The 13,726-nt window shown below is 40.7% G+C and overlaps 1 protein-coding gene and 1 pseudogene across 1 annotated transcript in view; one reads left to right on the forward strand and one right to left on the reverse strand.

Moving 5' to 3' along the window:
• Positions 1-13,726, reverse strand: part of LOC121298975 (ras/Rap GTPase-activating protein SynGAP-like) — a 357,605-nt gene that overhangs the window by 138,821 nt on the left and 205,058 nt on the right. The gene's annotated exons all lie outside the window — the stretch shown is intronic.
• Positions 1-13,726, forward strand: part of LOC121298803 — a 90,672-nt pseudogene that overhangs the window by 37,244 nt on the left and 39,702 nt on the right.

The following is a 13,726-nucleotide window of genomic DNA, read 5'->3' on the forward strand; positions in this document are numbered from 1 at the left end:
CGTTAGCTAGTTGACTGAATTATCTGTTCTTTCTATTTTCTTTATTAATCTTTCTGTCACTTTATTAAGGGAGATTTGTTGTTACAGGGGCATGTTAATACAGTGCTTTTTAAATGCAGGTGACATTAGCACATAATCATGCATTGAGATGGCCTAATTATGTATTAATCCATTCATAATTTTTATTAGAATTATTAACGTTAGATCGGCTATATAAACTTGTCCCGGTAAGAACTTAACTCGGTAACAGCAAAATAATTAACCTTCAATGTCGGTGGTGTACACACAGTTCTCTAGCGGCCAAGACATAAACCCTTGCTGACATTTTCAACTGAAGAAATTATTCCCAGAATTACATTTTCACAAATAAATCACTCCACTCTGCCAATGGCAATTGAAACATGTGCGAGTACATACAATATTCTAACATTTTATTGACCCTTTTGAATAATAATATCCTGAGGTCTCTTCTAGCAATGCACTAAAGGGGCTCCACAGAAGCAGATCCTATCGTTTATTTCTTTCAGTCAGCAAGCTACTTTATTAATTAACGCATTAATGCCTATTGTGTACAGGCTGTAGCGTATAATGACGACGTCTGTTACGAGCTGAGCAGCGATACCCCTCTCAACGGGCTGCCATTTAAAACGTCACTGAAGCTCTTATCACTGACTGAGTCACATGACAGGGTTGCATTCCGCAGCAACAGAGGCACTAAGTACAATAGTACAATATTGCCAGTGGCTGTGTGGCGTGTTTATTGTACGCAAAACTTAAACACCCTTCAAAGGACACAATATCAGCGTGTAATATGAGGAGCCCGCGGTTTCCTTGTTTTGGGTATTTTAAAGTGTGCCGTGTTGCTTTGTCCCGTATATGTGCATTGAAACTGAGATTGTGTTAAGCTTTGTAATACAATATTATCCACAGTCTTTTACAATGTAATCTTTTTCTTAGCGTTATTTTATTTTTCTTCCTTTGTTATCATCGTGCAGTAATTTCAGATACGTATTATTATTATTATTATTATTATTATTATTATTATTATTATTATTATTATTATTATTATTATTATTTTAAAAGGAACTCTTAAAGGGAAGCTCAGACGCCCTCCTCCATTTTGGTCCGCCCCTATAAAGAGTCTCCCCCTCCTAGCAAACACAAATCCCTTTCTGTCTGTTTAGAAAAGTGGTTCCCACCATCAGTCCTGGGGACCCACTGTCTGCTGTTTTCATTCCAACTGAGCACCCAATTAACGAGAGCCTTAATTGAACTGATAATTGGCTTAATTAGACCTTTTTTTATTTATTGTGTCCGCTCTTAAACAGTTGCAAATTTCGAGTAAGCTATACCATTTTATAAGTAACTTGCACTCTGCAACTGTTTAAAAGCTGAAAACAATAAAAAATGTCTAATTAAACAAATTATCAGTTTAATTAAGAGCAGACACAGTGGGTCAATTGCAACGAACATTCGGAGGTCGCACGCATCAATCGTAATACGTTGCAGACTAGCTGTTGCGGTGCTTTCCTGCGGACCATCCCCAGCTGCAGATTAAGTTAGTTCCAGTTGCAAGGCGCTGGGGATCAGCTGATCCTCAAGGTTTAATACTCAGCAGAGGATCAAGACTGTCTCTAAACCTCAAGTGCGGGGCGCGTCACAAACACGTTCATTACCGTTCAAAGGATTTCTGTGATTAAGCATTTGCATTTTTATGTAAAGAAATAAATAACAATAAAAAACATACATATGTAAAACATAAAGATAATACATTTCAATTAGCCTAACACAGGGGTTCTCAAACTGACAGATTAAAGTTACTGAATGATATAGTTTCTTTGAAGTATTACAGTTGTGATTACATTTAATTTAAAATATATAAATACTGTACTCACATGTCACTATGAAAAGTGGTGATTTATTAAACTCGTTTGAAATGCCTTTCTTCTGGCTGAGGTCCAATCATAATGGTGTCAGTTCTCAGGGTTTGGTTGGTATCTCCCTGGGTAAGGCATGGGGGGCATTCCAGTCGACTGACACATTATGAAGTACAGTAACCACACATGTGACGATTATTTGGCTTGACAAGCAAAACTATGTTTAAATATTGCAAATGTTCTCTCAATACGCGCTTTTGCCTTCTTACGATTTCTATTGTATTTCAACTCTGCGGGCGATGTGGGATTCGGCACTGTGCTGTGCACTGGTACTTTAACTAGCTGATACAGTGCATTGACACTAACCAGCTGATACAGTGCACTGACACTAACTAGCTGATACAGTGCACTGACACTAACCAGCTGATACAGTGCACTGACACTAACCAGCTGATACAGTGCACTGACACTAACTAGCTGATACAGTGCACTGACACTAACCAGCTGATACAGTGCACTGACACTAACCAGCTGATACAGTGCACTGACACTAACCAGCTGATACAGTGCAGCACTGATACTGTAACCAGCTGATACAGTGCACTGATACTGTAACTAACCAGCCGAACTTGGTAGTTGCAAAGGAATGAATGAACTATCCATTCCCAGTCAGAGTTCAGTAACGTGAAACGTGAAAAGTGTTGAGTTATCCACTAGTTTTAATAGTTTTTATCCCTTTGTTACCAATAGTAAGTGCCAAGTTACAAGTAAAGCATAGTGTCAAATAAAAAAAAGAGGCAGGATGCATATATTTTATATGGAGAAAATTCGGCACCAAGACTAGGTCTGTCGAATTAAACGAAGGAGTCGAGTTATCCACCAGTCGAGTAAATTGAGGTTGACTGTATTTGACACTGGTTTTATTAATGGTTTTATTTCAGAAAATGTGGCTTTAATGGGGTTTCTCGTTTTAACTTGAGTTAGTACGCTAACTGTTCTACTTAGACCCCATTCACAGTTGCGATTTAATGCGGCCCAGTGCTGCCGTTTCGATGTGGCCAAGGCCCGTAATTCGAGACCAGGGCCAGCCTTTACATATGCATGAACGCAAAGCAGACTTGTGTGACAGAAATACAATGAATCTTGGTCAATCTGTAAAAAGGCGAGTGTCCGTTGCAAGTACATATTTACCCAGAAGGAAAACACAGATTTAACAAGGGGTCATGCGTGAGAGCATATAAGAGGGGCGGAGAATTGTAATCTTTTCCTTCGCTTTGCTTATGAAATATAACCCGGAAGGACCCGTGCAGTAATTGTGAAATATCGTAAGTTTTTTTATGTTGTCAAACTGTTACTTGTGTATTCTATTCAAAGATGGCTAACACGTGCCAGAGTTGTCGCTAAAGGCAAGCATAAAAACCTGGAACAACACTACACTATGATCACGTAGTAAACTGTATCACCCACCACGAGTACTACAGCACCCAGGACTGGTGACCGTGTTTGTATATTGTGGGAGAGATACCTGTGTTTATTGTTTGGGACTGCAAGCCCATTATTATTTACCCCGTGCATTACGCATTGCTGTGTATTGCTGGGGATCATTGTTTTGGTCATCAGACCTGGATTATAAAATAAAGAAAGCACTTTTCCATACCGGATTACAATCTCTGTCTGTTTTATTCCTCCACTGCATCACCTCTGCACCTGTACACAATAAACCACTTTGCCACAGGCCGCCTATTAGTATCATTACCATTAACAGAACTGGCAGAAAACATAGGTGGTGTTGTCCATCAAATCAACAGTACGTAGGTCACTCTTGAAATCAGGACTTAAAGGATGTGTTATAATACAAATACCTCTGTTAAGAAAGGGGAACAAGACAAAGTCTAAAATATGCACAAGAACACAGGAATTGGACTATGGAACAATGGTCAAAGGTGCTTTGGACTGTTGGACAACGACACTTCTGCCAGCTCTATTGTCAATTCAACGCTTGTCTTCTTTCTATTCCTTAAGGATATTATCTTCCATTCTAAGTGCAGGCTATCGTTCCATAAAAGAAAAGCAATTCACCACATTTTAGGCCTGCTTTTCAGTCACATATGTGAATGTGCAAAGGTGCCTTCAAAACTCAAATGTGAATGGGGCGGTGTCACAAAGACGGCCGGAGTGGGTGGCGTCAGACCAGAGCCAGGAAATAAAACAACAAGAGAGGTGGAGTTTGGTGGAGCTGAGCAAATGGTCTCGCTCAGCATTTAATAAATAAACAGAACAGCAAAATAAAAAGGTTGTAACATACAAAAACACAGGGCACGGCACTGGTACCCAAAATAAACAGACAAACAAAACGGACTATACAGAAAAAACATGGTGAGCTTCTTTTTAACGATTACTAGTATTCTTATGATTATTTTTACCTCTGTCTCCAATCCCGTTCTCCACTCACCGAACACACAACCCCGAGTATGGGTACAACTGCACGTGAATTAATAAAGTGCAATTCCCCGTGCTCACATATTACATTTTACTTACACGTGAAGTGCTGTGCAATCCTCATGCTTAAATACAAATATACATATTAAACACTCGTGTTACACAGACCCGTTTATATCCTACGTACCGATGACCATACACCAACATTAAACACACAACACAGAAAATACACACAGGGGCGGGCACTTTGTCACAGGTGGCCTTTGGCCAGCCCAGTAGTGTGAACGGGTTCTAAGTCTAAAGAGTTTGATCGTTTAATTTAGTACCATATATCAGGAACATCTAGGGGGCAGCAGTCATCATCTGGAGTTCGTTTCAATTGGGGACATTTTTAATGTGCACCTGGGGACTATCTGGAAGTTCTTGCTTTGTTGCAATTGGTGCTAACTAGCGTACTAGTTTAGTATAGTCCTGAAGTACTAACCACAAGATCATCTGCAGCAAGATCATTTGTCATCCCCCATCTGTCCGCACTCCCCCGGGACAAATCACAGCCACGGAGATCATTCACAATCCAGAGCAGAGCAGTTTCAGTACTGTGATCTCCAATCCCTTTTCTCTCAAAAACTCTCGAAAGGGTTGTAGCCAGTCAGCTAATGAAACATCTCACATACAACAATCTGCTTGAATCGCTACAGTCTGGTTTCTGGCCGCATCACAGTTCTGAAACTGCTCTGCTCTGGACTGTGAATAATCTCCTGCTCAATGCTGCTGCTAGTGCTCCCTCTGTGCTTGCCCTTCTTGACCTAACAGCTGCTTTTGACACCATAGATCATGGCATTGTTCTTGACTTCCTTCAGAACTATGCTGGAATCTCTGGAACCTGTCTTTCCTGGATGTCCTTTTACCTATCGGGACGCATGCAGTCTGCTCTCTATACTGAAAAGGTGGTGTTGATAACACAGTCACTTGTGGTGTGTCCCAAGGACCTGTTCTTGGGCCCCTTCTCTTCAATGTCTGCATGCTTCCCTTGGGTCATCTCATCTGCCAACACAGCCTCATGTTTCACTGCAATGCTGTCGACATCCAGCTCTACTTAAAACTCAACACTGGTAGCCTCTCTGCCATGGTCTGGCTCTCTGCTTGCATTCAAGACATCAAAGCCTGGATGTCTGCCAATTTTCTTCAACCAAACACGGAACTCCTTCTAGTAGGATCTAAAACTCAACTTAAGAATATCAATATATCTGCCCTGAACCTCGGAAACTGTCCTCTGCTGCCATTCCTCACAGTACGAAGCCTTGGTGTACTTCTTGACAGCAACCTCTCCTTTGATGCTCACATCTCCTTCTACCATCTTCGAAACATCTCAAAAGTCCATCCCTACATTTCCCTCCCAGATGCGGACATATTTTGTCATGCATTTGTCTCCTGCAGCTAGTTCAGAATGCTGCTGCCAGGATCCTTTTTCAGATGTAAAAAATATGATCACATCATGCCCCGTCATGCCCACCTTCACTGGCTACCTGTAAAGTTCATGATTATGTTCAAAACTCTCCTGCTCACCTACTTTGCCACATATACCCCCCCTTATGCAAAGCACACCTGGCCTCAACGGCAACCTCCCCCCCTTAAAAATCCAGCAGTCCAGGTCAAAGTCTTGGGCCGGGAAGGGAGAGTTCACTGGGCCCATGGCTGAAAATACTGTCATCTCCCCTGCCGGTAGTGGCACAGCTGACAGCATGGTGGTCCATTCCCGCAGCGGAAAAGCTGCTCTTTCCTGTTGCACCCCTGGCAGCAGAAAAACTGCCGGGGCAATGCTGTCAGCATTGTGAAGCACTGTGAAGTGCTGTGCAATCCTCGTGCCTAAATACAAATATACATTTTAAATCACTCGTGTTCATAACCCATTTATATCCCGTGTATCACTGACTATACACCAACATTAACACACTACACGTAACATACAACATAAATAAATAGCCCAGGGGCAGGGCACTTTGCCACAATCTTTTATTTAACCAGAACAGTTCTGCACACATTCCACACTTTGTAATTTTCCATTGTTCTTGCTCTTTGTACAAGTCAAACACAAGTCAATTGCTGGTATCTTTCCATCCTCTGTTCTTACTCTCCTCATTGCACATGTGCAGTGAGCCAGAAAAGCAAATTGGCAGTACAAGTCAAAGGGCCATACCTTCTTCCTTTTTCTTGTTCTCCATCTTCTATACCTCAAGACAGAGGTCACCAGTACTTGTCTTGAGGTATCCTCTTCTTTTAAATCATTAATACTGACCTTACTCCTTGAGTAATACACAGTTCACATCATTGGCGCCTCGTGGCACATTTCATATAGCAAAACGTAAACAGAATCATTATCAACTCCAAACCAAAACCCCATTCGCGACTCGAGCTCCAGGTTTTGACAATCTTTGCAATGTCCTGAGCCATACGTGCATGTACTTCTGCTGGACTTCTTGTGGTCTATTGTTGCCAGCCATAATGGATGTATTATTCTGGACCCCAGTGTGACTGTGTGGTTCACATATATACAATAAGAGACATTTGTTTCACATGTTCTTGCTCCTATAGATGTGTGTGTACAGTCAGAGGTGATGCACCAATGTGTCATTTGTTCAAAGCCTTTAAGTGGTTAAGTGGAAACAGCAGCGAGGAGAAAGAGTGCTATAGTCAGCATGTAAGTATATATACATTACAATGTCATTATATTGTGTACAACAATCAAGGCTGTACAAACTACCATTTCCTACCCACCCCACATTATACAAAGTATATACATGGTTACCTTCTTGTTGGCCCAATGGTTGAACCGCTTTTACCACCGCAGGTACCCTAGAAGTTCCTGAGGGTATTCAAATTTGATAGGTGATATTAGTGGTATGATACAGGCCTCGATATGGGTGAGTGAGGATGGCGTCCCATACATCAGCAGCCCATTCAATACCTAAACCACCTGCCTTAACATGTTGGATGGATTTTCTATGTAACACTGGTAAACGTCCAAAGAGGAGAGCATGTTTTGGTCAAAATGGTTCACCATGGCCATTCCCATACGGTAACTCCTTTCTTCATGTTGTGTTACATTAACATCATCCCTAATAGCCTGTTTGATAGACTTTACCATTAATTGTATTGCATTAGCTGCATGGTGCACCCCAGTGGAGGAATGCATCGTGCCTTTTGCATTCCATGTGTTTGTTACATCATTATCTCGTTGTTGGAATTCAGCGTATATTCCATTCTTGGTAGATTGGGCTGCCCCAAACCATCCCGATAATTCAGACAGTATGTTTACGTGTTCTACTTATTGAAGCAATTGTACTTTGTTGTATGTATTTTTCAAGACTTTGGTTTAATTGTAGTTGAATTATGTTTATAGTGTACAGTTAGTGGGTGTTGCATGGGTTTCGTTTTCTCTTTCGGTCTATTTTAGTACAATTTTCATTTGAGGGACTATTCCCTTATCATACCAAACCTTGTGGGATTGGTTCTTTTTCGAGTTCTTCGCAGGGGCCCATTTCGGTCACTGCCCTGTGAACACAAAATAGGTTAGGGTACATCTTGGAGTTCCTGTAATACAAACAAACTCAATTAGTATGTATTCCTGTGGAGCCATAACCACTGGCTCCATGTGTCATGTCGTCAAGAGTGTCTTGCTCCTGGCATAATATCCTCCTGGTGGTAGTCTTATTTGTAAGTCAGTCCATACCACGGCTCAGTCCATTGTCAGGCTTACATAGTCATAGGCACTACACAAGTCATGCTCTGGTTGGGGTCGTAGCATGTTCAGTTATTTTCATAAGTTCCATTATGAAAGGTCGTCTTTTGTTTTTGTCAGAGGAGCAGCACCAACAACCTCTGCTTTGTCAGTTCTGTATAGTTGGGTTTGTGTCTTGTATACCCATTGTTCTTGTTTGTTTCCATGAACACACGTCATGTAACAACTTCTGCACCTCTGCAAGAGAAGAACTACAAAACAGCAAGTCATATTGTAACACAGTTCCATGTTGGTTGCTGCCTAGGGAACAGTGGCAAAGTGCCCACCCCTGTGTGTATTTTGTGTTGTGTGTTAAGGTTGGTATATAGTCATTGGTACACGGGATATAAACAGGTCTGTGTAACACAATTGTTTAAAATGTATATTTGTATTTAGGCACAAGGATTGCACAGCACTTCACGTGCAAGTAAAAAGTAATAATATGTGAGCATGGGGAATTGCACTTTATTAATTTATGTGCAGTTGTACCGCGACTCCAACTGAATGATTGATTAGCAATAGAGTCTCGGTACAACTGCATAAAAGCTGCATGTTTTCACTCACTCTGGGTTGTGTGTTCAGAGAGTGGAGAACGGGATTGGAGAAGGAGGTAATAATAATAATAATAACAATAATAATAATAGTAGTTAAAAATATCAGCTCACCGTGTTTGTTTAGCATTAGTCCGTTTTGTTTCACCTCTGTTGTTTATTTCCTGGTTCCTGGTTTCTGGTCTGACGTCACCCACTGCAGCTGTCTTTGTGACAACTACTTACCACTATTAGGGCAATAATTAAGAAGTTCAAAAACAGTGAAACAGTGGTAAATCTGCCTGGTAAGGGAAGCCAGTGCATCTCCCCCCCACGCACGGTGAAGAAGATGGTTCGGGAGCCAAAGAAGAATCCAAGGGCCACAGTTGGAGAATTACAGAACTTAGTTGCATCTTGGGGTCACCAAGTCTCCAAATCTACAATTAGACGCCACCACCATGCCAGTAGCCAATTTGGAATGTTGAAAGAAAAAAAAGCCTTTATTGAGAGAAACCAACAAATGTAAGCACCTGGAGTTTGCTAAATGGCACTGGCACTTGGATTGGAACAGGGTGCTATTGTCAGATGAGATGAAAATAAAGCTCTTTGGCCACACACACCAGCGGTGGGTTTGGCTTCGAAAGAACAATGCATATGCAGAAAAGAACCTCAAACCTACTGTAAAATATGGTGGTGGATCTTTGTTGTTATTTGGCTGTTTTGCTTACACTGGTCCTGGGGCCCTTGTTAAGGTCACCGGTATCATGAACTCTACCAAGTACCAGGACATTTTAGCCAAAAACCTGGTTGCCTCTGCCAGAAGGCTGAACCTTGGCCACAAGTGAATCTTCCATCAAGACAATGATCCCAAGCACACATCAAAATCCACAAAGAAATGGTTAATTGACCAAAAAAAATCAGCATTTTGCAATGGCCATCTCAGTCTCCGAACTTGAATCCCATTGAAAACCTGTGGTTTGAATTGAACAGAGCAGTCCATAAGCGCAGACCGAAGGATATCAAGGATATGGAAAGATTCTGTATGGAAGATACTCTTTGCTGTCTGGTCACCACCCTATTAACACTGGTGACCAGACAGCAAAAAGAAGGGAGGTCATGATTGTTGGGGACTCCATATTGAGAAACACAGCAAGTTCAGTTCGCAGTTTGGGCCCCCTTACTACAACAGTGTGCTGCCTTCCAGGAGCCTCTGTCATGCACATCACTAAGAACGTGGACAGGCTACTAGAACAAACTGGAGATGACCCAGTAGTAGTCGTCCACATCGGTACAAACAACATTGGAAGAGACAGACCAAAATCCCTGCAAAACCAAATCAGGAGAGCTAGGAAGGAAATTAAAAAACAAGCCCAAAACTGTGGTATTTTCTGGTATACTACTGGCACCTTGCAAAGGACCATATGGACAGCTGGAAATAATTAATCAAAACGCATGGCTGAAGACATGGTGCACACAGGAAGGCTTCACCTATCTTGATCATTGCACCACATTCTACAACGAGGACTATCTGTATAGATGGGACGGACTGCACTTAAATAAAAAGGGAACCAGTCTACTTGGAGAAAAGATCCTCCAGCAGGTTCAGAAGCATTTAAACCAGAAAGGAAGGGGGGAGAAATCAACAAAAAAAACAGAAGGGAGACTGCATCAAAACAAGGACAACATCTCAGGTAAGACAACCATTAAATGTATTTATCTAAATGCTAGAAGTATCAGAAACAAAATTTTAGAACTTGAAGCTACTGCACTAACAAGTAACTATGATGTGATAGGTGTTACAGAAACTTGGTTGTCTGAGAGTGATGGGGTAGCAATATACATAATTGAAGCCCAGGTGTTAAATCCGGACAAAGAAAATAAAGCCGAATCAATATTTTGTAAACTTTCTTATGTTCTTAAGAACAGCCTAAGATCTCGTCCTATGTGTTCTCCAATCTCATAAAAAAATGACAGAAAAAGACTCAGTGCTGTTATCCTTACAAGGGGAGGGTGCACAAAGTACAGAAAACAAGGGTGCCAATAACTGTGACACTTAATTTTTTTGGAAATAAATTTATAATTTGAGAAATGTGTAATTTTGGTTGATTCCCTTGAATCATTAATAAAGTACAATATATTCCACATGTTGGAAAATTACAATATAGCTCATTACCTGTGTTGTTTATTTTATACAGCTCTTCTTTTGCTCAAGGGTGGCAATAATTTTGGAGGTGCATATATATATATATATATATATATATATATATATATATATATATATATATATATATATATATATATACACACACACGCACACACAAACACACACAACAAAAACACCTGCTTATTATACAGTCAGCACTCACGCATTCGACCCTATACAACTTTGACTTCAGTGACGGTTAAACGCGTGTGACGCATTTTTATTTTGGCCCACTCCACCCCTTGTCCACCGACTGTTTTGAAATATGTAGGCTTCCATTTAGGTGTACTGTATTGGTCTTGTTGATACAGTACTATCCTCACAGTATCTAAAACTGTTTAATGATTAACTGTTACATTACCCTAGCTTGTCTCATTCACTTTGTTTTGGCTGCATTTTCATCAGGTGAAACTGGAGAAAGCGCTGTGTTAACTGCCTCAAAAAACCACAAAAAACCCAGAAAAAAAATGTAAACAGTAAAATATAAAGCAAATTAAAAAGTATAATACAACAAAGATATAATTAAAGATAAAATATAAAGAAATTGCCACTGACAACTGAGGAAGTCGGCATCTCCGGTCACTTTTTTTTTTTTTTTTTTTTTAAGTAACAAAAACGCTTATTCACTACAAAACATGAACTACATAAACATAAATAAATAGCCCAGGGGCAGGGCACTTTGCCACAATCTTTTATTTAACCAGAACAGTTCTGCACACATTCCACACTTTGTAATTTTCCATTGTTCTTGCTCTTTGTACAAGTCAAACACAAGTCAATTGCTGGTATCTTTCCATCCTCTGTTCTTACTCTCCTCATTGCACATGTGCAGTGAGCCAGAAAAGCAAATTGGCAGTACAAGTCAAAGGGCCATACCTTCTTCCTTTTTCTTGTTCTCCATCTTCTATACCTCAAGACAGAGGTCACCAGTACTTGTCTTGAGGTATCCTCTTCTTTTAAATCATTAATACTGACCTTACTCCTTGAGTAATACACAGTTCACATCATTGGCGCCTCGTGGCACATTTCATATAGCAAAACGTAAACAGAATCATTATCAACTCCAAACCAAAACCCCATTCGCGACTCGAGCTCCAGGTTTTGACAATTTTTGCAATGTCCTGAGCCATACATGCATGTTCTTCTGCTGGACTTCTTGCGGTCTATTTTTGCCAGCCATAATGGATGTATTATTCTGGACCCCAGTGTGACTGTGTGGTTCACATATATACAATAAGAGACATTTGTTTCACATGTTCTTGCTCCTATAGATGTGTGTGTACAGTCAGAGGTGATGCACCAATGTGTCATTTGTTCAAACCTTTTCACAAAATGGTTTTTAAGTGGAAACAGCATTGAGGAGGTAGAGTGCCATAGTCACATTGTAAGTATATATACATTACAATGACAATTCAGCGTATATTCCATTCTTGGTAGATTGGGCTGCCCCAAACCATCCCGATAATTCAGACAGTATGTTTACGTGTTCTACTTATTGAAGCAATTGTACTTTGTTGTATGTATTTTTCAAGACTTTGGTTTAATTGTAGTTGAATTATGTTTATAGTGTACAGTTAGTGGGTGTTGCATGGGTTTCGTTTTCTCTTTCGGTCTATTTTAGTACAATTTTCATTTGAGGGACTATTCCCTTATCATACCAAACCATTGTGGGATTGGTTCTTTTTCGAGTTCTTCGCAGGGGCCCATTTCGGTCACTGCCCTGTGAACACAAAATAGGTTAGGGTACATCTTGGAGTTCCTGTAATACAAACAAACTCAATTAGTATGTATTCCTGTGGAGCCATAACCACTGGCTCCATGTGTCATGTCGTCAAGAGTGTCTTGCTCCTGGCATAATATCCTCCTGGTGGTAGTCTTATTTGTAAGTCAGTCCATACCACGGCTCAGTCCATTGTCAGGCTTACATAGTCATAGGCACTACACAAGTCATGCTCTGGTTGGGGTCGTAGCATGTTCAGTTATTTTCATAAGTTCCATTATGAAAGGTCGTCTTTTGTTTTTGTCAGAGGAGCAGCACCAACAACCTCTGCTTTGTCAGTTCTGTATAGTTGGGTTTGTGTCTTGTATACCCATTGTTCTTGTTTGTTTCCATGAACACACGTCATGTAACAACTTCTGCACCTCTGCAAGAGAAGAACTACAAAACAGCAAGTCATATTGTAACACAGTTCCATGTTGGTTGCTGCCTAGGGAACAGTGGCAAAGTGCCCACCCCTGTGTGTATTTTGTGTTGTGTGTTAAGGTTGGTATATAGTCATTGGTACACAGGATATAAACAGGTCTGTGTAACACAAGTGTTTAAAATGTATATTTGTATTTAGGCACAAGGATTGCACAGCACTTCACGTGCAAGTAAAAAGTAATAATATGTGAGCATGGGGAATTGCACTTTATTAATTTATGTGCAGTTGTACCGCGACTCCAACTGAATGATTGATTAGCAATAGAGTCTCGGTACAACTGCATAAAAGCTGCATGTTTTCACTCACTCTGGGTTGTGTGTTTGGAGAGTGGAGAACGGGTTAGAAGGAGGTAATAATAATAATAATAACAATAATAATAATAGTAGTTAAAAATATCAGCTCACCGTGTTTGTTTAGTGTTAGTCCGTTTTGTTTCACCTCTCTGTTGTTTATTTCCTGGTTCCTGGTTTCTGGTCTGACGTCACCCACTGCAGCTGTCTTTGTGACAACTACTTACCACTATTAGGGCAATAATTAAGAAGTTCAAAAACAGTGAAACAGTGGTAAATCTGCCTGGTAAGGGAAGCCAGTGCATCTCCCCCCCACGCACGGTGAAGAAGATGGTTCGGGAGCCAAAGAAGAATCCAAGGGCCACAGTTGGAGAATTACAGAACTTAGTTGCATCTTGGGGTCAC

Source organism: Polyodon spathula, chromosome 24, assembly GCF_017654505.1.
Source record: "Polyodon spathula isolate WHYD16114869_AA chromosome 24, ASM1765450v1, whole genome shotgun sequence".
NCBI lineage: Eukaryota > Metazoa > Chordata > Actinopteri > Acipenseriformes > Polyodontidae > Polyodon > Polyodon spathula.